Below are 24,550 nucleotides of genomic sequence, written 5' to 3' on the forward strand. Positions count from 1 at the left end.
AATACTTGTTTATATCTCCATTCTCCAGTCCAATGCAGGGCATGTGACCACTGGAACATATCGAAGAAGATGATGTGAATGCTGGTCTTACAACCTGGAGGGAGCCTGCAGGAGAGGGGAAATCAAGAAAAAAAATAGCTTTTTCCGATACCCTGGCATTGGGCGCTCCAGTGTAAGGAAGGATTTTAGTTTTCTACAAAATTCAGAATTTAAATATTATTAAAGGTTTGTTTTTTTAAAAAAACAAACATATTCTACTTACCTGCTCTATGTAATGATTTTGCACAGAGTAGCCCCGATCCTCTTCTTCTCATTTCCCCTTCCGGTGCTCCTGGCACCTCCCCCTTGACCATTGCCCCCAATAGCAAGCCGCTTGCTATAGGGGCACTGGTGCGTGCTCACTCCTGTGCCCTGCTCTATGAGTTCATAAGACAGATAGAGCTGCTGTTTGGCCCCGCTCTCTTTTCATTGGCTCACTGGCTGTGATTGATAGCAGTGGGAGCCAATTATTCAGCCAATAAGGAGACAGAAACCCAGGACAACCCAGGCTCCCATGCACATCTCTGGATTTAAAGGGGGATCAGGTGAGTAGTAGAGGGCTGTGGGGGAGCAGCACATGGAAGGTTTTTTTTACCTTCGTGTAAAGAATGCATGAAGGTAAAAAACCTTCAACCTTTAGAACCACTTGAATTCTCTCCACAAAATACAATAGGCATGTAGTACACAAACTTAGTGTAAACTTCAAAGGAGTTGAAAAAGGCTAATCAATTGTACTCACAAGTCTAAAAAAATAAATGGCTTATCTGTGGTTTAGAGAAAGGGAATGCCTCCCTGAAATACATCAGCTTGAAAATACAGCTAATCTGGGCAGTACATAGTGGTCAGCACTTCAGTCTTGCAGCACTAGGGGCATCAGTTCGAATCCCAACAACGGCACCAAGTACAACGGGACCAAGTACAAAGCCTGTAGTAGTAGTACTACCTGTACAAAGTTTGCATGTTCTCCTTGTGACTGCATAGATTTCCTCACGCATTTCAATTATTTACAGTATTTGTTTATTTCTTATTTCAGTTACTTATAAATCACCATCAATTTACATAGCACTTTACATATATATTGCACGTTCACATCAGTCCCTGCCCTCAAGGAGCTTACAATGTAATGTGTTCAATTGGCTTTTGTCTAAATTGGCCCTAGTATATATGAATGTGAGTTAGGGACCTTAGATTGTAAGCTCATTGAGGGCAGGGACTGAAGTGAATGTACAATATATATGTATAGTGCTGTGTAAATTGATGGTGCTATATAAGAACCTGTGATAAATAAAATATCTACGACCAAGGGAGGATCTCTTCATCCTGCATTCTGGACAGCAGTTCCAGTTCATACGCCAGTAAAGACAGAATGCAGGTGAAGTGTATCTAAAATAGACAGGAGGGCATATCAATGCTATGGTCAGATTTTATTACAGTTGAAATGTGTCTTGGATTGCATTAGCACATCTGAGATTTCACAAAATTCCCTAAATTGCTTTTTAATCCCAATTCTGTATGCAGATCTGTTTTATGGGTAACACATTTTTTGGCTACAACCACTGAAATGCCCTATGTTCTATATGTTCTATATATAATTCTCTATAAATACATCCAGGTCTGTACTTTGTAGTAGGGATCAACCGATTATTGGCAATCCCAATATATCGGGGGCCGATATGCACTTTCCCCGATATATATCGGAATCGACCCCTGAGGTTACCGATATTGCCTATCTTTCGGGAAAGGGCTGTACCAGAGTGATGCCGGCAGCTAGAGGCATCACCCCGGTACCGGCGTCCATAGCCGACAGTTGGCTGTCTTGTAATGACAACCAATGCGGCTGAGAAGCCGCTCGGCTGTCATTACAAGGATCGGGGGGGGGGGTGTCTATCCCCTCCCGTCGCCTTCCGGTGCATCCTACCTGCATGGCTGCTGAAGAGAACACCCGATCAAAGCCACATTCGGCTCTGATCGGGTCTCCGGCGGCAAATTCAAAAAAATGTGAGCATTCAAAACAGCCAAACTTGGTGTTTTAAATGCTTTTAAGTGCAGAGGAGGGGTTTGGGGTCTTTTAGACCCCCAAATCCCTCCACCAGAGTACCTGTGAAAAAAAAAAATTTAAAATAAATTGTATTTTTAAATATCCGGAAATATCGGCCAATATTAGCCGATACCGATATCCAATGACCAAAATATCGGTATCGGCAATAAAAAAAACGATATTGGTCGATCACTACTTTGTAGACTTCTATTTTTACTTGATTCTTTATACCGGCATATAGCAATAATTATATATATTTTTTTATAAATTAGTGGGAAACTGGATTTTCTTCCAGATATGAACACTGAAAGATTTTATATAAAATATTAAAAAACTAAAATAAAGCTTTGCATTTTACAATGTTATTTGGTTTCACAATATTTAAAGTACCGCAAAACTAACTTTAAAGCTGAACTCCAGGCAAACCTAAAAACATCATATAATGCTGTTATGAATTCTATAAAAAAAACATTACAATCATTTTTAAATGCAACTAATATAAGTACATGATTTTGACCTGGTATGAGCCTCTTTTAATCCCCTGTGCAGCAGCACTCAGACTGGGAGTGTGAGGGCAAGTACTAAGAGACATTCTGTTGTGTTACAATGCATTTGAGCTGACAAAAACATTCTAACAAGTGGAGGGCAGAGTGCATTGAGAGATACTACTGCTGTGCATTCATTGTCCAACCACAGGCTGGGGGCAGGCCAGTGCCGGGACAAGGTCATCCAGCACCCAGGGCAAGGATGCCAAACTGTGCCCCCCCCTTCCCTTAGGGTTAGGGTCAAGGCGCCCCACATCCCTGCAATAAACCATTGCGCCCACCCCTTGTCCCAGCCCTGAGGCAGGCACTTGACTGGGCTGTATTGCTGCAGCAGGCAAAAGTTTGGTCACTCACCTGGCACTTATGTTTGGTACGGTTTTGTATATCTCAGAACAGGATAGAAAGGGTTATCAATCCTTTTGAAGATAAAAGTGCTCTAAATAATGCAATAATCTTACATTAAAATGGAAGTATGGCCAAATCTTTTTTGGCCATACTTCTCCTGTAGGTCACAGAAGTGCACTTACTTTCCTTCTCCTGTGACCCAGAGTCAGCTGATAGCAAGCTACCGCCCACTTGCAGTTGTTGTCACAGAGCTGCTCCAGGCTCTGGAAGGACCCCAACCATATTGTTGGGATCCACCCAGCTTCCTGATTGACAAATGGCTCCGCCCCCTCTCCCATTTTAATGAGCAGAGAGTAGTGACCGCCAGTCATCGCTCTCTGCTCCCAACAGATTAAAAACTGGGTATTCAGCAGTCATGTGATCGGTCAGTTCTCAGTCTTAGAGCTGACGTGGGACAGTTGCAGCATTATAATGAGGTGACTAAGTGTGTTTATTATAACCCCAAAAATCTTCTTTAGACTATTTTCCTGGAATTCAGTTGAAATACAAGTACATGTAAAAAAAAATAAAAAATGATCTGTAATTTTAACATGTTAAAAATTTAAATTAAAACTGATTTTCTGTTTAAAAAAAAACACATCTGTGTGTCTTTAATTTTTTTTTTTTTTGGTTACTTTAAGAAACTAATAACCAATGAACAACCATTGAAATGAAGATGTCTACCTTGTTTTCCCTTATCAACTTCATAAGTTAAGGAAGCAGCTAAAGTAATTATTTGGCCAGAACATGTCAAATAAGAAATATATTATATTTTAGAGTGCAAAACAGGCAGTTCAAGGTGGTTCCACATATTAATGGAGAACATAAAAGCCAACTTCTATTTTTTTTTTATGATGGTGTCTTTATCTGTGCTTTAATTGAACTAGCAATCTGTGCTTTAATTTATCTGTGCTTTAATTTAACTAGCAAAAGTGTTCCAGAATGGGCAATGTTGAGGATATTATAATGTCCAAAAAAGTATTTTAACAGGTTTTATGTGCAACAGAGGAATGTGGAGGGTATGACAGCAAGAAATACGTGCTGGCGAGAGGTGTGGAGGTGTGGAGGTGTAACAGTAAGTAGTATGTGCAGGAGAGGAATGCAAAGGGTATTAGATGGAGCAGCATCAGTCAAACTGACCATACGCTATACATTACACTAAACATTCTAAAGTATAATTTCTGTACAATCTCCTTTAGACTGACCAAAACGATGTAATATGAGGACAAATCTAAACAACCAATTCAATTTGTATAAATTTAGGCAGGCCCTTGTTTTACATTAGTTGATAGTAGATCTGAAGGAGATTGAACAATCAGATTACATAGTGTATGGTCAGCCTGAAAATGATGTAGAGAGGATATAATGGTGGGAAGTATGTGCAAGAGAGGAATGCAGATGGTATCATGGCAGGCGAAATGTGCAGGAGAAGAGTGTGAATGTTATGATGTCAGGTAGTATGCGTAGGAGAGAAATGTGTAGGATATGAGTGAGCATACTGTGTCCCCTGTGATGAGTGGCCCTAGAAACATATGTCAGTGCTTTCCTCTGCCTCCCTCCACCCATTCACATAACCACATGCACTATATTGCCAAAAGTATTGGGACGCCTGCCTTTACACGCACATGAATTTTAATGGCATCCTGGTCTTAGTTCGTAGTGTTTAATATTGGATTGGCCCAAACTTTGCTGCTATAACAGCTTTAACTCATCATCATAGGAAGAAGGGAGCCTGACCTGGGTAGAAGTCTGTCCACAAGGTTTAGGAGTGGGTCTAAGGGAATGTTTAGAGCCCAGACCTTTAGAGCACATGCGCGGGTGACGTCACAGGCCACGCGCAGTGTGAATATCTCCTAAACAATGCAAATTTAGGAGATATTTACTGTACCTACAGGTAAGCCTTATTATAGGCTTTCCTGTAGGTACAAGTAAAAAAGTGAGTTTACTACCACTTTTAAGTTGAACAGTTTCTAGATTCTGCAAAAAAAAAAAGTAAATTTACCACTTGCTCTATCTTGTTGTCAAATCTGATATTGCAGGCAAAACAACTTGATTATCCTGCTGGAGGCAGAACACTAAACGTGAATACACTTAGGAGTAACTAGACATAATATACTTGTCAATTATATTAGATACAATACGGAAGGAGATTCAGACCCTGTCAGGTTTAGATGTTATCTGGGCGTTCATTATAGAGGTTTTACATCGCTTTAGGGCCTGTGTCTCATATTGTGATAAACAAGAAGTGAGGCTAAGTATTCTGCATGGACAAAAGTTTAAAGAAAAAGCTGTCCCGTTTTTTTTTTTTTAACTTTGCATTACTTTTATTGCCAAAACATGTGTTTTTTGCTTGTGTTTGCTGTTTCAGATTGACCCCAGTTTCTGTCTTTTGAAAAGGTAGAAGGCAGAAAGGGTTGTCAGGTGAAATATTAGGATGTTTGTGCTTGGCTGCAGGACAACCTGACAAGAGTGCTAATCATTTCAGAATCTCTCTAATTTTTTTCTGGTGACATCCATGAATAATAACAGTCTTCTCGTGCAGTGGTGGTGTCCCAGCAATGCAATGGTTAAATGCTTGTTTGTGGCAAGGGGGATTGGGTCAAGCATTTAATCTTAGCTGATCCTCCACTCCAGTAGGCTCAGAACACTAATGGACAGGTCCTTGCAGTCTCTTATCCTTGCATTCTGGGGCCCAGGTACCCTGTGACATCAGCCTGCCCAATGCAGAAGCCATAGATCTACAATGGATGTGAGCATGCTGGTGTAGCAAAGAATGACCTCAGTAAAAATTATATTACAAAAAACACACACACCGTGCAGTAAAAAACATTACCTGATGTCCACTAGAGTCCTATAGAAACCCAGACAGTGTGTAGGGATTCACAATGACTGACCAAATCACATGTAATCAAAGTCTCAAAGACCATTAGATGAAATCTGTTAGATGTGCCCCGGGTAGGCCCATGACTTCCCAGGCAAGGAGACACACCTGCCCACACTCCAGGACGAGCCCTAGCCCTTCCCAGGCTTCTGACATGGACGAGAGGGCTGCAGGTTGCCTGCAAGCCACTGGCATTGATGGTGCTGGCTCCTAGCCCTTCACAGTTCTCTGCCCGCCGCCCCTGGGTTAACCAGGCGGATTCACTCATCTAGTGAGACCGGACTGTCCCCTGTGGATTCCAACTCTAGGAGTCCCAGGGTCTCTCAGCCTCCTGTGTCCCTCACTACTGTGCCAGCCCTGGTACCTGGACATGTGACAGGACCGAGCAGGCCCCTGCACTTGTTCTGGGTGGCCTGGGCCAGTTCTCTCCCCAGTTCTTCCCACTGTAGATGGAGCTCTCAGTGGTGTTTCCCGGCTCCCCGTGCCTTTCAGGGCTCCGCCTCCAGATTCTCCCCCTTTACTGTACTGAGTCTGAATGCAGGTGAAAAATTAAATGGGCAGACCTGGCGAAGAGGCTGTGTGAGCGGTCTGCTGTGCAGTGAAGTGAGTGTTTCCCTGTCCCAACCCGAGCTAACTTTTGGCCGTGTGCACCGCACACATGAATGGTATGCTATTGCTTCTTGGGCGTCAATTTGCCACCTGGGTCCAATGGACCCAGTGTGACCCATGGTAGGGCTGGCCCTGCCTCTCCAGGGATATCATTTGCAGAATATATTTCTACAAAGTTAAAATTTAGATTCTCCATGGGAAGAAAACACAAGACACTTTCTTATTCAAGGCGACTCCAGTGATGTTATTCCCTGACTTTTCAAGCCAAACCTTAAATATGCGCAAAGCTTTCAGGCCCATCACAGAGGAGTTATGCTCCAGGAATAATAAATATCAATGGGGTTTTCCATTTCAGCTCTTCATCTTCCACAAGGGCAAAACAAGCCATCTTTAGAACCCTGGGTGGGAGACCTCCCTAACTATTTGGGAACTTTGGAACTTTCTAACATCTTAATCCCAGATTGGCCTCTGAAACCTACCACATCAGGATTACCTCTAAATTCTCCTGCTCATCAATGGGAATGCCACCCAACAAAAAAAGACTGAATCTAACAGGCCCAGATGGGCTTGGACTTCCACCTTAGCCCATCCTACTTGATAATGCGGCTTATGGAATTTACTGTACATCCTTTTATGGTTCTGCCTGTCTGATAGACCATTCTTTCTGTTGTTACAAACTCTTCAAGAGGTATATCTCGTAAATTGGTTCTTGTTTATTATACACTTGTTCAGCCCTGATATATGCTTAGAATATTATTGGGTGACACTTCTAATTTCATTTTTTTGCATAGTATATTTCTGAAGCATCTTTACTTATGTATCAGGATTTTTTAACTTATGCATAAACCACATTCTCATTATGCACTGAATTTTATCTCCTCTTCACCATCGGTATATTCTGATCATTTCAGTATTTATTTTCCCAGTATTCATATAGCTCATCCTCCTTTCCTGACTAAACCAGTACAGTCTTGTGTGAATGGGTCAAACCACGTGTCTCCCACTTCTCTCCACTTAGGCCCTTCAGTACTTTTTAGCACTGTCTTATTGCATATTGAAAATTAAATTATCACTCTTTCAACTCAATTGTTTTCTTCGTGTTCTCCACTAGATGGCAGCATTTTGCCCATTTCTGGCTTTATTTATGTCCACATTTTCACACAGTTGTAATTTACTCCGTTCTTATGTCTCTAGTATTGCTTTTATCTTTCCCTTCTCACTTTCTTTCATTCATTTGCTCCCTTTACATGGTCTGAATCAGTGATCATACCATATGGGAATCCATTTCCCCCATCACAAATAACTACAGTAAAACCTTGGTTTGAGAGTAACTTGGTTTGAGAGCGCTTTGCAAGACAAGCACATTTTTTAAATACATTTTGACTTGATATACAAGCGATGTCTTGATATACAAGTAGTGTCATGTATAAAAAAGAAGAGAGGAGCCTCTAAAGTGTAGCAATATGGTTACATTTAATGAAGGTTCAATATTTAGCAACTCACATGGTTGATGATTAAAACAGGCACATCTAAGAATGCAGGCATCCGGGGTAAAGCTGTCCACATAGACCATCCTCTGCACAGCCATCTTCATCATCCCTTCCCCGCTGCACTCCAGGAGTGATTCAAAGCCTCACTTTCAGATCACTCTACTGCAGGCTATTCTTCCCGGTCACGATTGCAGACTGACAGTGGTGAGAGTCAGTGGTTCAGAAGATGGTCTATGTGGACAGCTTTACCCCGGATGCCTGCATACTTTGGTGTGCCTATTTTAATCATCAACCATGTGAGTTGCTAAATGTTGAACCTTCATTAAATGGAACCATATTGCTACACTTAGAGGCTCCTCTCATCTCTCTTGTATTCTGTAGCTCTGCTAGATTTTGCTTCTAATCCCCTTGGGAAGGCTGCATATTGTGGATGGACATTTTATGGTTACACAACCTATCACATTGCTATAATCTTTGTATATATAGTAGACTATAAACTGAAGGACTTGTGGAACGAATTATCTGAGTTTCCATTATTTCTTATGGGGAAATTCGCTTTGATATAATAGTGCTTTGGATTACAAGCGTGTTTCCAGAATGAATTATGCTCGCAATCCAAGGTTTTACTGTATATCTATTCCCTGAATTACTGTTTCATCTCTAAATTGCAGGGGGTAAACAAACCGGAAAGGAGATGCCAAATCCTATATCATTTTCATAATAGAACAAACATAGAACATAGAACAAAAATATTTTTCAACAAAAACTCACTTGTATTGTAAATTGTATTGGAATTGTATACTATCTATACAAAACAAATATTTTCACCATTTGTTCCACAGCACCAATCCATTATTTAAATACAAAGGGCATAGCTCCCAACTGTGCCTGATTTCGAGGGACTGTCCCTGATTTTGAGCAATGTCCCTCTGTCCCTCTTTCTTCCTCATTTGTCCCTCATTTTGGTCTGATCTATATAGTTGTATATAAAATGCACTTTTTATCATTCAAAAAGTGTTTCTACGACTAAACCTTTCATCCAATTTCTAAATTGCTGCATTTGTAAATGTCAAAAGCCAAAGTAAAGAAGTAGTAATGGTAAAAAAGCCCTTGTGGGTTTAACTAATCTTTTTTTTTTTTTTTTTTATTATCCTTTAACCACTTTACCACCGGAGCATTTTGCTGTCTTACGTCTGGGCCACTTTTTGAGATTCGGCACTGTGCAACTTTAACTGACAATTGCGCGGCCGTGCGACGCCGTACCCAAACGAAATTTATGTCCTTTTTTTCCCACAAACAGAGCTTTCTTTTGGTGGTGTTTGATCACCTGTGCGATTTTTACTTTTTGCGCTATAAACAAAAAAAGAGCGTTTATTTTGAAAAAATAACAATATTTTTAACATTTTTTTATAAAAAGATGTAAAAACCAATTTTTTTTAAAATTTTTGGCCAATTTGTTTTCTGCTACCCATGTTTGGTAAAAAAAAATCACAGTATTTTGATTGGTTTGTGCAAAAGTTATTGCGTTTACTAACAAAGGGAAAGATTTCTGTCATTTTTGGTGTTTTTTTTTAACGCATAATGGCGGCGATCTGCAATTTTTTTTGTGGGACTGCGACATTGCGGCGGACAGATCGGACCCTTGACTGACATTTTTGACACTTTTGGGGGTACCAGTGACATTACTACAGTAATCAGTGCTATATATATGCACTGTTACTGTAAAAATGACACTGGCAGGGAAGGGGTTAATTTTATTGGAGAGGGAGGGGTTAATGTATGCCTGGTGCTTACTGACGTGTGTGGGGGGAGGTGAATATGTGACACAAGGACAGATCCAGGGTTTAGCTATGCTGAACCCTGCAATCTGACCCTGCCTGTCACTTAGGAGATCCGCCCGCTTGTGTTTACACAAGCGGGCGGATCTCCACACTAAATCCCCGACGATCGGGGAAGAGCGGCGGAGATCGCCGCTGCTCCTCCCCTGGCCCGACTCCCGCTTTGACTGAAAACAGCGGGAGCGAGCCTCCGCGCGCCGCCGAGAAAGGGGAGTGTAGCAGTGGTGGGATTCAGCCGGTTTGCACCGGTTCCATAGAACCGGTTACTAACGTTCTGCGAGTTCGCAGAACCGGCTGAATCCCTCAGTGCGTCCGAGCGCAGTACAATTGAATGTCCCGCGCTCTGACCGTGCAGCCGCAGACGTGGCGGGCCAAGGAGCGGAGCAGTGCGCCCCGACCCGCCCATTCTGTGACAATAGCGAATGAGAATTCGTTATTGTCACACGGATCCTCCTCCTGGCCAATCAGGAAGCGGGTTCTCCCGCTTCCTGAGTGGCCGAAAGGCAAACACCGTGCCATTGGACAAGGAGGAGGCGCCGCAGGAGGACTAAAAAAAAAGAATAAAAAGAGAAAATAACCGCGCTAAAGTGAATAATATAAAAAGAGCAGCGACTTCAAGTGCGACCACACCCTCAGATAATGTATAGAAAAAATAAGCCGCGCTGCGTGAAGTGGGTAAACAAAAAATTAATGTCCAAACAAAAAACAATGTCCCATATAACAACTTGATTGACGCTGAAAACATAGATCACACTCCACGGTCTCTGTAGGAAATGTGCTTACCGGATAACCACTAAAAATATGCAAATTCATATGCTGAGATATAGTCACAGATCCGGGAGATGGGAGTTGTCAGAGTCTTTTTTCATTTCTCCTGGTGAGTGGCATTCCTTCAGAGGTTCCCAGATAATGGGAAAGTACCCCCATTAGTTGCAAGAAGACGATGACATCACTCCTTGTAGGATCTCCTGTGTCTGTCCTTGTGTGTGTTGTGTTACCCCCGGTGTCACAAAGACTGGTACAGCTCGGCTAGTGCCTGCCCTGGCTAGCCTGGCTTGCCTGTGTCTCCCTCGCTCGGTGGCTGGGACTGTAGTGATTAGAAGCGTTGTAGCAATGTCTGTGCTGCCCTCTTAGGCAGCACAGACATTGCTACAACGCTTCTAATCACTACAGTCCCAGCCACCGAGCGAGGGAGACACAGGCAAGCCAGGCTAGCCAGGGCAGGCACTAGCCGAGCTGTACCAGTCTTTGTGACACCGGGGGTAACACAACACACACAAGGACAGACACAGGAGATCCTACAAGGAGTGATGTCATCGTCTTCTTGCAACTAATGGGGGTACTTTCCCATTATCTGGGAACCTCTGAAGGAATGCCGCAGGAGGACTGAAGACTCGGAGACGCGGGGAGCCGGGGACTGAAGAGAAGCTGCGAGAGAGGTAAGTGCGGGGGGATCGCTGGCACTCTGCAATCATTGAGGGCAATGTGTGGCTGGCACTCTGCAATCATTGGGGGCAATGCTGTGGCTGGCACTCTGCAGTCATTGGGGGCAATGCTGTGTTCTGGCACTCTGCAATCATTGGGGGCAATGCTGTGGCTGGCACTCTGCAATCATTGGGGGCAATGCTGTGTTCTGGCACTCTGCAATCATTGGGGGCAATGCTGTGCCTGGCACTCTGCAATCATTAGGGGCAATGCTGTCTGTGGCTGGCACTCTGCAATCATTGGGGGCAATGCTGTGGCTGGCACTCTGCAATCATTGGGGGCAATGCTGTGTTCTGGCACTCTGCAATCATTGAGGCAATGCTGTGGCTGGCACTCTGCAGTCATTGGGGGCAATGCTGTGTTCTGGCACTCTGCAATCATTGGGGTCAATGCTGTGATCTGGCACTCTGCAATCATTGAGGGCAATGCTGTGTTCTGGTACTCTGCAATCATTGGGGGCAATGCTGTGGCTGGCACTCTGCAATCATTAGGGGCAATGCTGTGGCTGGCACTCTGCAATCATTGGGGGCAATGCTGTGGCTGGCACTCTGCAATCATTGGGGGCAATGCTGTGGCTGGCACTCTGCAATCATTGGGGGCAATGCTGTGGCTGGCACTCTGCAATCATTGGGGGCAATGCTGTGGCTGGCACTCTGCAATCATTGGGGGGCAATGCTGTGGCTGGCACTCTGCAATCATTAGGGGCAATGCTGTGGCTGGCACTCTGCAGTGATTGGGGGCAATACTGTGGCTGGCACTCTGCAATCATTGGAGGCAATGCTGTGGCTGGCACTCTGCAATAATTGAGGGCAATGCTGTGGCTGGCACTCTGCAATCATTGAGGGCAGTGCTGTGGCTGGCACTCTGCAATCATTGGGCATTGGGGGCAATGCTGTGGCTGGCACTCTGCAATCATTAGGGGCAATGCTGTGGCTGGCACTCTGCAATCATTGGGGGCAATGCTGTGGCTGGCAATCTGCAATCATTAGGAGCAATGCTGTGGCTGGCACTCTGCAATCATTGGGGGCAATGCTGTGGCTGGCACTCTGCAATCATTAGGGGCAATGCTGTGGCTGGCACTCTGCAATCATTGGGGGCAATGCTGTGGCTGGCACTCTGCAATCATTGGGGGAAATGTGTGGCTGGCACTCTGCAATCATTGGGGGCAATGCTGTGGCTGGCACTCTGCAATCATTGGGGGCAATGCTGTGTTCTGGCACTCTGCAATCATTGGGGGCAATGCTGTGTTCTGGCACTCTGCAATCATTGGGGGCAATGTGTGGCTGGCACTCTGCAATCATTGGGGGCAATGCTGTGGCTGGCACTCTGCAATCATTGGGGGCAATGCTGTGGCTGGCACTCAGCAATCATTGGGGGCAATGTGTGGCTGGCACTCTGCAATCATTGGGGGCAATGCTGTGGCTGGCACTCTGCAATCATTGAGGGCAATGCTGTGTTCTGGCACTCTGCAATTATTGGGGGCAATGTTGTGTTCTGGCACTCTGCAATCATTGGGGGCAATGCTGTGGCTGGCACTCTGTAATCATTAGGGGCAATGCTGTGGCTGGCACTCTGCAGTCATTGGGGGCAATGCTGTGGCTGGCACTCTGCAATCATTAGGGGCAATGCTGTGGCTGGCACTCTGCAATCATTGGGGGCAATGCTGTGGCTGGCACTCTGCAGTCATTGGGGGCAATGCTGTGGCTGGCACTCTGCAATCATTAGGGGCAATGCTGTGGCTTGCACTCTGCAATCATTGGGGGCAATGCTGTGTTCTGGCACTCTGCAATCATTGGGGGCAATGCTGTGGCTGGCACTCTGCAATCATTAGGGGCAATGCTGTGGCTGGCACTCTGCAATCATTGGGGGCAATGCTGTGGCTGGCACTCTGCAATCATTAGGGGCAATGCTGTGGCTGGCACTCTGCAATCATTGAGGGCAATGCTGTGGCTGGCACTCTGCAATGATTGGGGGCAATGCTGTGGCTGGCACTCTGCAATCATTAGGGGCAATGCTGTGGCTGGCACTCTGCAATCATTGGGGGGCAATGCTGTGTTCTGGCACTCTGCAATCATTGGGGGCAATGCTGTGGCTGGCACTCTGCAATCATTAGGGGCAATGCTGTGGCTGGCATTCTGCAGTCATTGGGGGCAATGCTGTGGTTGGCACTCTGCAATCATTGGGTCAATGTGCATTGAAAGGGGGCACGCTGGTCTCTCTGCATTGAAAGGGGGGCACGTTGGTCACTGTGCATTGAAAGGAGGCACGCTGGTCTCTGTGCATTTAAAGGGGGCACACTGGTCATTCTGCTGGGAAAGTCGGAACTGGTTACTAAAATTTTTGAATCCCACCACTGGAGTATAGTAGTACTACTACGTAGTACTACGTCGTCAGACGATAACGAGCCACTCTGCCGCAGTAATATTACTGTGGGCAGAGGTAAAGTGGTTAAGGGGCGTGGCAGGGGTGTGTCCTATGCCTACACCCTTTTGCGAACAGGTGTCCCTCATTCCCATCTCAAAAAGTTGGGAGGTATGCAAAGGGGTTTCCAGGACCTTCTATGAATCGTTTTGTCCCAAAATTCTTGACTATCCTGTAGACACCTTAAGTCATTTCATTGTTCTCAGTCTTAAAGAGAAATTTCGCTGCTGACTTTTAAATATTAGAACTTACCTGTTCAGGGTTCCCGCAATCTCAGCACCCGAAGCCAATTTTTGTATCAGCTCTCGAGTGCTGCCGCCGCCATTCAGAGTAAGGGAACCCGGCAGTGAAGCCTTTCGGCATTACAGCTGGTTCCCTATTGCGCATGCGTGAAGCGTTCTGCGCTTTCTAATTGGCCCGGTGGTGGAGGAAGAAGGAGGGGGACCGAACTTCTGAGGGACAGCGCCACGGTGTAAAAAATAGGTACCTGTTCCCTGTTCTCCCCTGAAAGGTGCCAAATGTGACACCAGAGGGGGGGAGGAAGCATATAAGCATAAGTTACACTTTTGGGTGGAACTCCGCTTCAAATATAACAACATTCTTCATACTCTGGCTAACGCACATCTTCCCAACTAGGATCAAGTTCAATCCCTTTCCTCCGCTATCCCTATCATGAGACCTTTGGCTTTCACAAACTTTTTCTGCAAGGTGATCTCATCTTTGCCCTGTTTCCGCTCATGAACTTATCATTTGGTAAGTCTACTTTTTCCTTTTCCTCACTACACAAGAATAAACTTCTCCTCCAAAAACTTTATCTTGTGGACATTTGGCATCATCTACATCCCACTGAAAGGGACTATAGTTTTACTCAAAATCCCACAATGCCTACAGCAGGATTGATTATTTTTTATATGGGTGCATCCCAAAAAAATTAAATATCATTAAAACGTTCATTTTGCACTCAATACTCGGCCGGGGCTCCTTTTGCATGAAATACTGCATCTATGCGGCATGGAATGGAGGCGATTAGTGTTGAGCGAACACGGACTGTATTATTCGTGTTCGTACCGAATAATTGGATTTTTTGTACCCGAACACGGACACGGACACTTTACTGTATGTTCGGGTAAAAATCCGTGTTCGGTCGTTTTATTTCCGGGTTTTGCATGCTTTGGCGCTCTTTTCATGGCGGGCTTTCAACAGCCAATCAACAATCGTTTAACTGGTGTGCCTTAAGCCATCCCAGCCATGCCTGCAAATGTCTCAGTAGCTGTGATTGGCCGTCTGAAGCATGTGACCAAGTCTTTATAAGTTCGAGGCAGCCGCAGCGGCGTCATTATGCTGCTTAGATTCAGGGACAGAGCACACATCAACGTGCTGGCTGCTGATTAGGGAAAGATAGGCAGGAAAAAACCATTTGTGTCCGGATAGAATTGAGGGACAGGTCGGAGTGTTTAGGCAGGGCGAGTTGTAGGCATTTTAGGGATAGAGTCTGCTGAATTATATAGGGTCAGTGTCTTCTACAAACTACAATCGATATTGCTGTGTGGGGGGTGGGGTCTGCACTCAATCCTGATCTACGATCTCTTCTCAATCCTGTTAGGGACAGAGTCTGCTGAATTTTAGGGAAACTGTGTTCTACAAACTACAATCGATATTGCTGTGTGGTGTGGGATTGGAGATAGGCAGGTGTCAGTGATCCACATCCATTTTTCTGTGTGTGAGCTGCAGTGAACACAATCTTTTTGGGCTGCAGTGAACACAATCTTTTTGGGCTGCAGTGAACACAATCTTTTTGGGCTGCAGTGAACACAATCTTTTTGGGCTGCAGTGAACACAATCTTTTTGGGCTGCAGTGAACACAATCTTTTTGGGGTGCAGTGAACAAAATCTTTTTGGGGTGCAGTGAACACAATCCTTTTTGGTGTGCAGTGAACACAATCTTTGTGGGGTGCAGTGAACAAAATCCTTTGTGGGGTGCAGTGAACACAATCTTTTTGGGGTGCAGTGAACAAAATCCTTTTTGGGGTGCAGTGAACAACATCCTTTTTGGGGTGCAGTGAACACAATCTTTTTGGGGTGCAGTGAACAAAATCCTTTGTGGGGTGCAGTGAACACAATCTTTTTGGGGTGCAGTGAACACAATCTTTTTGGGGTGGAGTGAACAACATCCTTTTTGGGGTGCAGTGAACAAAATCCTTTTTGGGGTGCAGTGAACAAAATCATTTTTGGGGTGCAGTGAACACAATCTTTTTGGGGTGCAGTGAACACAATCTTTGTGGGGTGCAGTGAACACAATCTTTTTGGGGTGGAGTGAACAACATCCTTTTTGGGGTGCAGTGAACAACATCCTTTTTGGGGTGCAGTGAACACAATCTTTTTGGGGTGCAGTGAACACAATCTTTGTGGGGTACAGTGAACAGAATCTTTGTGGGGTGCAGTGAACACAATCTTTGGGGGGTACAGTGAACACAATCTTTGTGAGGTGCAGTGAACACAATCTTTGTGGGGTGCAGTGAACACAATCATTGTGGGGTGCAGTGAACTCAATCTTTGTGGGGTACAGTGAACACAATCTCATACTGAAGGTTTGAGGGTGCTGCCTGTTCCATACTCCCCCTACTCCTCATCTAGCCTTTTAGGGGTACAAACAATAGTAATTGGGGCCTAGTGTGGTTGTGTACGTGTGATATACATACACTTTTTTGGGATCATATTTTCTATTCCGCTATTTAATCAAAAACCTTTGGGGATCAGTTAAATTGGGGGATAGTCTGTGTTGGTACGTGTGAGAGAGATCCACCTTTCCAAGTTGTTGGGGTTCATCTCATACTTCTGAAGGTTTGAGGGTGCTGCCTGTTCCATACTCCCCCTACTCCTAGCCTTTTAGGGGTACAAACAATAGTAATTGGGGCCAGTGTGGTTGTGTACGTGTGATATACATACACTTTTTTGGGATCATATTTTCTATTCCGCTATTTAATCAAAAACCTTTGGGGATCAGTTAAATTGGGGGATAGTCTGTGTTGGTACGTGTGAGAGAGATCCACCTTTCCAAGTTGTTGAGGTTCATCTCATACTTCTGAAGGTTTGAGGGTGCTGCCTGTTCCATACTCCCCCTACTCCTAGCCTATTAGGGGTACAAACAATAGTAATTGGGGCCTAGTGTGGTTGTGTACGTGTGATATACATACACTTTTTTGGGATCATATTTTCTATTCCGCTATTTAATCAAAAACCTCTGGGGATCAGTTAAATTGGGGGATAGTCTGTGTTGGTACGTGTGAGAGAGATCCACCTTTCCAAGTTGTTGGGGTTCATCTCATACTTCTGAAGGTTTGAGGGTGCTGCCTGTTCCATACTCCCCCTACTCCTAGCCTTTTAGGGGTACAAACAATAGTAATTGGGGCCTAGTGTGGTTGTGTACGTGTGATATACATACACTTTTTTGGGATCATATTTTCTATTCCGCTATTTAATCAAAAACCTTTGGGGATCAGTTAAATTGGGGGATAGTCTGTGTTGGTACGTGTGAGAGAGATCCACCTTTCCAAGTTGTTGGGGTTCATCTCATACTTCTGAAGGTTTGAGGGTGCTGCCTGTTCCATACTCCCCCTACTCCTAGCCTTTTAGGGGTACAAACAATAGTAATTGGGGCCTAGTGTGGTTGTGTACGTGTGATATACATACACTTTTTTTGGATCATATTTTCTATTCCGCTATTTAATCAAAAACCTTTGGGGATCAGTTAAATTGGGGGATAGTCTGTGTTGGTACGTGTGAGAGAGATCCACCTTTCCAAGTTGTTGGGGTTCATCTCATACTTCTGAAGGTTTGAGGGTGCTGCCTGTTCCATACTCCCCCTACTCCTAGCCTTTTAGGGGTACAAACAATAGTAATTGGGGCCTAGTGTGGTTGTGTACGTGTGATATACATACACTTTTTTGGGATCATATTTTCTATTCCGCTATTTAATCAAAAACCTTTGGGGATCAGTTAAATTGGGGGATAGTCTGTGTTGGTACGTGTGAGAGAGATCCACCTTTCCAAGTTGTTGGGGTTCATCTCATACTTCTGAAGGTTTGAGGGTGCTGCCTGTTCCATACCCCCCCTACTCCTCATCTAGCCTTTTAGGGGTACAAACAATAGTAATTGGGGCCTAGTGTGGTTGTGTACGTGTGATATACATACACTTTTTTTGGATCATATTTTCTATTCCGCTATTTAATCAAAAACCTTTGGGGATCAGTTAAATTGGGGGATAGTCTGTGTCGGTACGTGTGAGAGAGATCCACCTTTCCAAGTTGTTGGGGTTCATCTCATACTTCTGAAGGTTTGAGGGTGCTGCCTGTTCCATACTCCCCCTACTCCTCATCTAGCCTTTTAGGGGTACAAACAATAGTAATTGGGGCCTAGTGTGGTTGTGTACGTGTGATATACATACACTTTTTTTGGATCATATTTTCTATTCCGCTATTTAATCAAAAACCTTTGGGGATCAGTTAAATTGGGGGATAGTCTGTGTTGGTACGTGTGAGAGAGATCCACCTTTCCAAGTTGTTGGGGTTCATCTCATACTTCTGAAGGTTTGAGGGTGCTGCCTGTTCCATACTCCCCCTACTCCTCATCTAGCCTTTTAGGGGTACAAACAATAGTAATTGGGGCCCAGTGTGGTTGTGTACGTGTGATATACATACACTTTTTTGGGATCATATTTTCTATTCCGCTATTTAATCAAAAACCTTTGGGGATCAGTTAAATTGGGGGATAGTCTGTGTCGGTACGTGTGAGAGAGATCCACCTTTCCAAGTTGTTGGGGTTCATCTCATACTTCTGAAGGTTTGAGGGTGCTGCCTGTTCCATACCCCCCCTACTCCTCATCTAGCCTTTTAGGGGTACAAACAATAGTAATTGGGGCCTAGTGTGGTTGTGTACGTGCGAGATACATACACTTTTTTTGATCATATTTCCTACTCCGCTATTCAATAAAAACCTTTGAGGATCAATTGAATTGCGGGATAGTCTGTGTCGGTACGTGTGAGAGAGATCCACCTTTCCAAGTTGTTGGGGTTCATCTCATACTTCTGAAGGTTTGAGGGTGCTGCCTGTTCCATACTCCCCCTACTCCTCATCTAGCCTTTTAGGGGTACAAACAATAGTAATTGGGGCCCAGTGTGGTTGTGTACGTGTGATATACATACACTTTTTTGGGATCATATTTTCTATTCCGCTATTTAATCAAAAACCTTTGGGGATCAGTTAAATTGGGGGATAGTCTGTGTCGGTACGTGTGAGAGAGATCCACCTTTCCAAGTTGTTGGGGTTCATCTCATACTTCTGAAGGTTTGAGGGTGCTGCCTGTTCCATACCCCCCCTACTCCTCATCTAGCCTTTTAGGGGTACAAACAATAGTAATTGGGGCCTAGTGTGGTTGTGTACGTGCGAGATACATACACTTTTTTTGATCATATTTCCTATTCCGCTATTCAATAAAAACCTTTGAGGATCAATTGAATTGCGGGATAGTCTGTGTCGGTACGTGTGAGAGAGATCCACCTTTCCAAGTTGTTGGGGTTCATCTCATACTTCTGAAGGTTTGAGGGTGCTGCCTGTTCCATACTCCCCCTACTCCTCATCTAGCCTTTTAGGGGTACAAACAATAGTAATTGTGGCCCAGTGTGGTTGTGTACGTGTGATATACATACACTTTTTTTGGATCATATTTTCTATTCCGCTATTTAATTTAACTGGGCCTCCATGCGAGACCTGTGTGCCTTGTTGCGCTGTTTTGAGTACTCCACCAACATGGCCAGTGGCAATGACGCCGTTCTCAGCTTAACTATCCCACTTCCATGCCTCCTTGAAAAAACAATTCGGGCGATGATGGAAGAGGATGTGGCACAGGATGAGGAGGAGGAGGAGGATGAAGAGGTAACATTTCCAAGGCTTTCAGGGCAGTCATTCGCAAGGGGCTCCGAGGGTGGCTTCCTGCACACGCAAACGCCAGGGACGCAATTGTCCAGCAGGGGCACAGTTCTGGAGGATGAGGAGGATGAGGAGGAGGAGGAGCTGGAGGAGGAGATGGAACCATGTTCACAGCAGGGTGGCACCCAGGCCAGCTCATGGCCATCACTGGTGCGTGGCTGGGGGGATACAGAGGACACGGACGATACACCTCCCACAGAGGACAGCCTTTCGTTGCCTCTGGGCAGCCTGGCACACATGAGCGATTACATGCTGCAGTGTCTCCACAACGACCGCCGAGTTGCCCACATTCTAACTTGTGCTGATTACTGGGTGGCCACGCTGCTGGATCCCCGTTACAAGGACAACGTACCGTCCTTAATTCACTCACTGGAGCGCGATCGCAAGATGCGCGAGTACAAGCGCACGCTGGTAGACGCCATGCTGCTGGCATTCCCATCTGACAGCGGGGCCACAGTGGAAGCACAAGGCAGAGGAGGAGGAGGAGGAGGTCGCCAACGCAACCAGGGCACCGCCAGCACCTCAGAAGGCAGGGTTAGCATGGCCGAAATGTGGAAAAGCTTTGTCAGCACGCCACAACAAACAGCAGCACCAGCAGCTCAGATGGAACGTCTTAGCAGGAGGCAGCATTTTACCAACATGGTGGAGCAGTATGTGTGCACACGCCTACATGTAGTGAATGACGGGTCTGCCCCCTTCAACTTCTGGGTCTCCAAATTGGGCACATGGCTTGAGCTTGCCCTTTACGCCTTGGAGGTGCTGGCGTGCCCTGCAGCCAGTGTATTATCTGAACGGGTATTTAGCACGGCTGGGGGCGTTATAACAGACAAGCGCAGCCGCCTGTCCAGAGACAATGTGGACAAGCTCACGTTCATTAAAATGAACCAGGCATGGATCCCACGGGACTTTTCCGTACCTTATGCAGAATAGCAATGGATACCGACCTTACCCACCCATTGTTCCATTTTTGCTCTTTCTCACTCTTTTGGGGTGTACCCTCATTTAAAATTTTTGAAAAGAAGCAGTGTTGGCTACCTCGTCCTCCTCCTCAGGGCCAGATTAATGTAGGGGCTATTGGAGCTGCAGCTCCAGGCCCCTACCTTTTATATAGGCCCCGGGTTGGCCATATTCACTGTTACCGCTCTTCTGTCACTTGTAAACACAGAAGTCTGGCTTCTATGCTCGCTTCCCCAGGCAGCACCCTCAGAACCTCCCCACACAGCGTGAAGGCCGGACAAGGAGGGACAGTTGGCGATGCATGGATGTGTTTATGGGCTTCAGAGACAGCATCCCATGTTGAATTAGGCATGCATGGCTGCACCCTTCCTCCTCTGGGTGCATGGCAAGGCACGGCCCTTAAGGCCCTTCAAAATCCTCAGCGCCAAGCCCATGATGCTGTTAATCCGGCCCTGGTCCTCCTCCACCGCCGCTTCCACCTACACCGCCCATAGGTGTGCGCAGCCTATTGCATTAAGGTGTGCACCCCAAAGTTGAAATACACATGCATGTGTTTGCCAGCAGGGAGAGTAATGTATCGGGGCCATGTACCTGTAGGCAAGGAGAAATAGAGCAGAGCAGGTCCCAGGGAGATCTTTCCCATCTCCTCACTGGCAATGCTATGTGCCCTAGGTGATTAGGGTGTGCCCAGGCACACCCAGCACACCCTGTGCGCACGCCTATGTCACCGCTAGGCTTGTGACGGTATCAGATTTTCATGCTGCGATTAATTGATTAAGGTTTTGCCACGGTATACGGTATTATCACGGTATTCTATTATTAAATTTAAATTATTAAATTTCCACCTCACTTCAATTTCATTGCTGAATTTAGGGGCTTTGGTTCACTTATGCACATTATTATATAGTCAGTCAGTACAGACTCTGTGAACCAGGCCTAAAATAGGTCATCAAGCAGTGTCTGGCCTAACTGGTGATAACTGGTTCTGGCGCTCGGCTCCGATCCGATGGCCTGGTCATTAAGAGGGCAAATCCTTGTGGTCAAGAAGTGGTTAAACCTGAAGGAGGTGTTGTTTATAAATTACTTTACTATTGCTTTAGGCCTGGTTCACATGTATGCGGGTTGGTGGTTCACATTTGCACAGGCATAGCAGCCCATTGATTTGAATGGGCTGCTATGCCCTCATTTTCCGCAGAAAAAAGGTGCATGCAGCATTTTTTTAAAATTCAGTGGCCTTGAAATCCATCCTGCTTTTGCACCATGCGACTAACCTGCAGTTCCTGCTCTGGCAAGCTTTCTGCATTTTTTGTATACGTGGGCACGGCATTTAAAAATAAACAGTTTGCGTGTGCAGCAACGGCAGGTAAGTCGCATGGTGCAAAAGAAGGATGGATTTCATGGCCACTGCATTTTTTTAAATTCTGCATGCACCTTTTTTCAGCTGAAAACGCAGGCATAGCAGCTCAAGCCCATTCACATCAATGGGCTGCTATGCCTGTGCAAATGTGGGCCCCCAACCCGCATACATGTGAACCAGGCCTAAAGCAATAGTAAAGTCATTAATTGGTTAAACCTGCAGGAGGACCGGTGTTTTTATCTATTAATGACTTTACTATTGCTTTAGGCCTGGTTCACATGTATGCGGGTTGGGGGCCCACATTTGCACAGGCATAGCAGCCCATTGATGTGAATGGGCTTGAGCTGCTATGCCTGCGTTTTCAGCTGAAAAAAGGTGCATGCAGAATTTAAAAAAATGCAGTGGCCATGAAATCCATCCTTCTTTTGCACCATGCGACTTACCTGCCGTTGCTGCACACGCAAACTGTTTATTTTTAAATGCCGTGCCCACGTATACAAAAAATGCAGAAAGCTTGCCAGAGCAGGAACTGCAGGTTAGTCGCATGGTGCAAAAGCAGGATGGATTTCAAGGCCACTGAATTTAAAAAAAATGCTGCATGCACCTTTTTTCTGCGGAAAATGAGGGCATAGCAGCCCGTTCAAATCAATGGGCTGCTATGCCTGTGCAAATGTGGGCCGCCAACCCGCATACATGTGAACCGCCAACCCGCATACATGTGAACCACCAACCCGCATACATGTGAACCAGGCCTAAAGCAATAGTAAAGTCATTAATAGATAAAAACACCGGTCCTCCTGCAGGTTTAACCACTTCTGGATCGCAAGGATTTGCCCCTTTAAAGACCAGGCCATCGGATCAGAGCGCCAGGACCAGTCATCACCAGGTAGGCCAGACACTGCTTGATGGCTATATAATAATGTAATGTGGGCTGCTAGGCGTGTGTGTGTGTATATATATATTTATTAGAGCTGCACGATTCTGGCCAAAATGAGAATCACGATTTTTTAGCTTGGAATAAAGATCACGATTCTCTCACGATTCTCTGTGTAACAAAAAAAAAAAAAATTGGGATAACTTTACTGTTACGTTTTTTTTTTTTTTTTTATTCATTAAAGTCTAATCATTGCGTTTGAAAGACTGCTGCGCAAATACAGTGTGACATAAAATATTACAACAATCGCCATTTTATTCTGTAGGGTCTCTGCTAAAAAAATATATAAAATGTTTGGGGGTTCTAAGTACTTTTCTAGCAAAAAAAAAACTGATTTTAACTTGCAAACAGCAAGTGTCAGAAAAAGATCCAGTCTTTAAGAGGTTAAACTTCCTTTCTCCCTGGCAGAGGGAAGGAAAAGATACAAATGTAATCATTTTTGTTTATAGTTAGGAGACTTAATGCTGAAAGGTGTTAGCTGAGTGAGTGAATGAGTCATCCAGCTCACTGAAATGTATCAATTCACAAGTCAGGCAGACTTGACAGAGAAACTCGGTATTTTAAAAATGCCACAATAACAATACCGTGGCTATGCAATACCGCGATATATCGAATTACCGAAAACCGGCATATGTCTAGTCACCGCCACATCCACCACCACCTCAACCTCCCTCCTACTCCATATGGGCCTCGTCCTTCAGAGATGAAGAAGAACATTGTTTTATTTTTCTGTTTTTTTTTGTTGTTTTAAGTTATTTCCCTATCCACATTTGTTTGCAGAGCACTTGCCATGCTCTTAATTACGTTTTGCTGCCATTTGCAGCACTCTAGCCCTTTCCTTTGGTGTTTTAGAGCCATTTTAGTGCCTTAAAGTTCGGGTCCCCATTGACTTCAATGGGGTTCGGTGTCCGGGAAAAGTTCGGTAAAAGTCCGGGACACGGACCCGGACTTTTTTTTAAAGTTCGGCCGAACCCGTCGAACACGGACATCTAGGTGTTCGCTCAACCCTAGAGGCGATCAGCCTTTGGCACTACTGAAGTGTTGAAAGCCCCGGTTGCTTTGATAGCAGCCTTCATCTTGTCTGCATTGTTGGGTTGGGTTTCTCTCATCTTTGCTTGACAATACCCCACAGATTCTCTATGGGGTGTAGGTCAGGCGAGTTTTCTGGCCAATCAAGCACAGTGATACCATGGTCATTAAACCAGGTATTGGTACTTTTGGCAGTGTGGGCAGGTGTCAGGTTCTGCTGGAAAATGAAATCAGCATCTCCATAAAGCTAGTAAGCAGAGGGAAGCATGAAGTGCTCAAGAATTTCCTGGTAGAGGCCTGCCCTGACTTTGGACTTGATAAAGCACAGTGGACTAACACTAGCAGATGACATGGCTCCCCAAATCATCACTGACTGTGAAAATTTCACACTGGACATTATGCAACTTGGATTCTGTGCCTCTCCACTCTTCCTTCAGACTCTGGGACCTTGATTTACTTTCATCCGAAAAGAGGACTTTAGACCACTGAGCCACAATCCGGTCCTTTTCAACCTTAACCCAGGTAAGATGCTTCTGAAATTGTCTCTGGTTCAGGAGT

The sequence above is a fragment of the Pelophylax lessonae genome (genome assembly GCF_965119305.1).
Source record: "Pelophylax lessonae genome assembly, chromosome: 12".
Taxonomy (NCBI): Eukaryota; Metazoa; Chordata; class Amphibia; order Anura; family Ranidae; genus Pelophylax; species Pelophylax lessonae.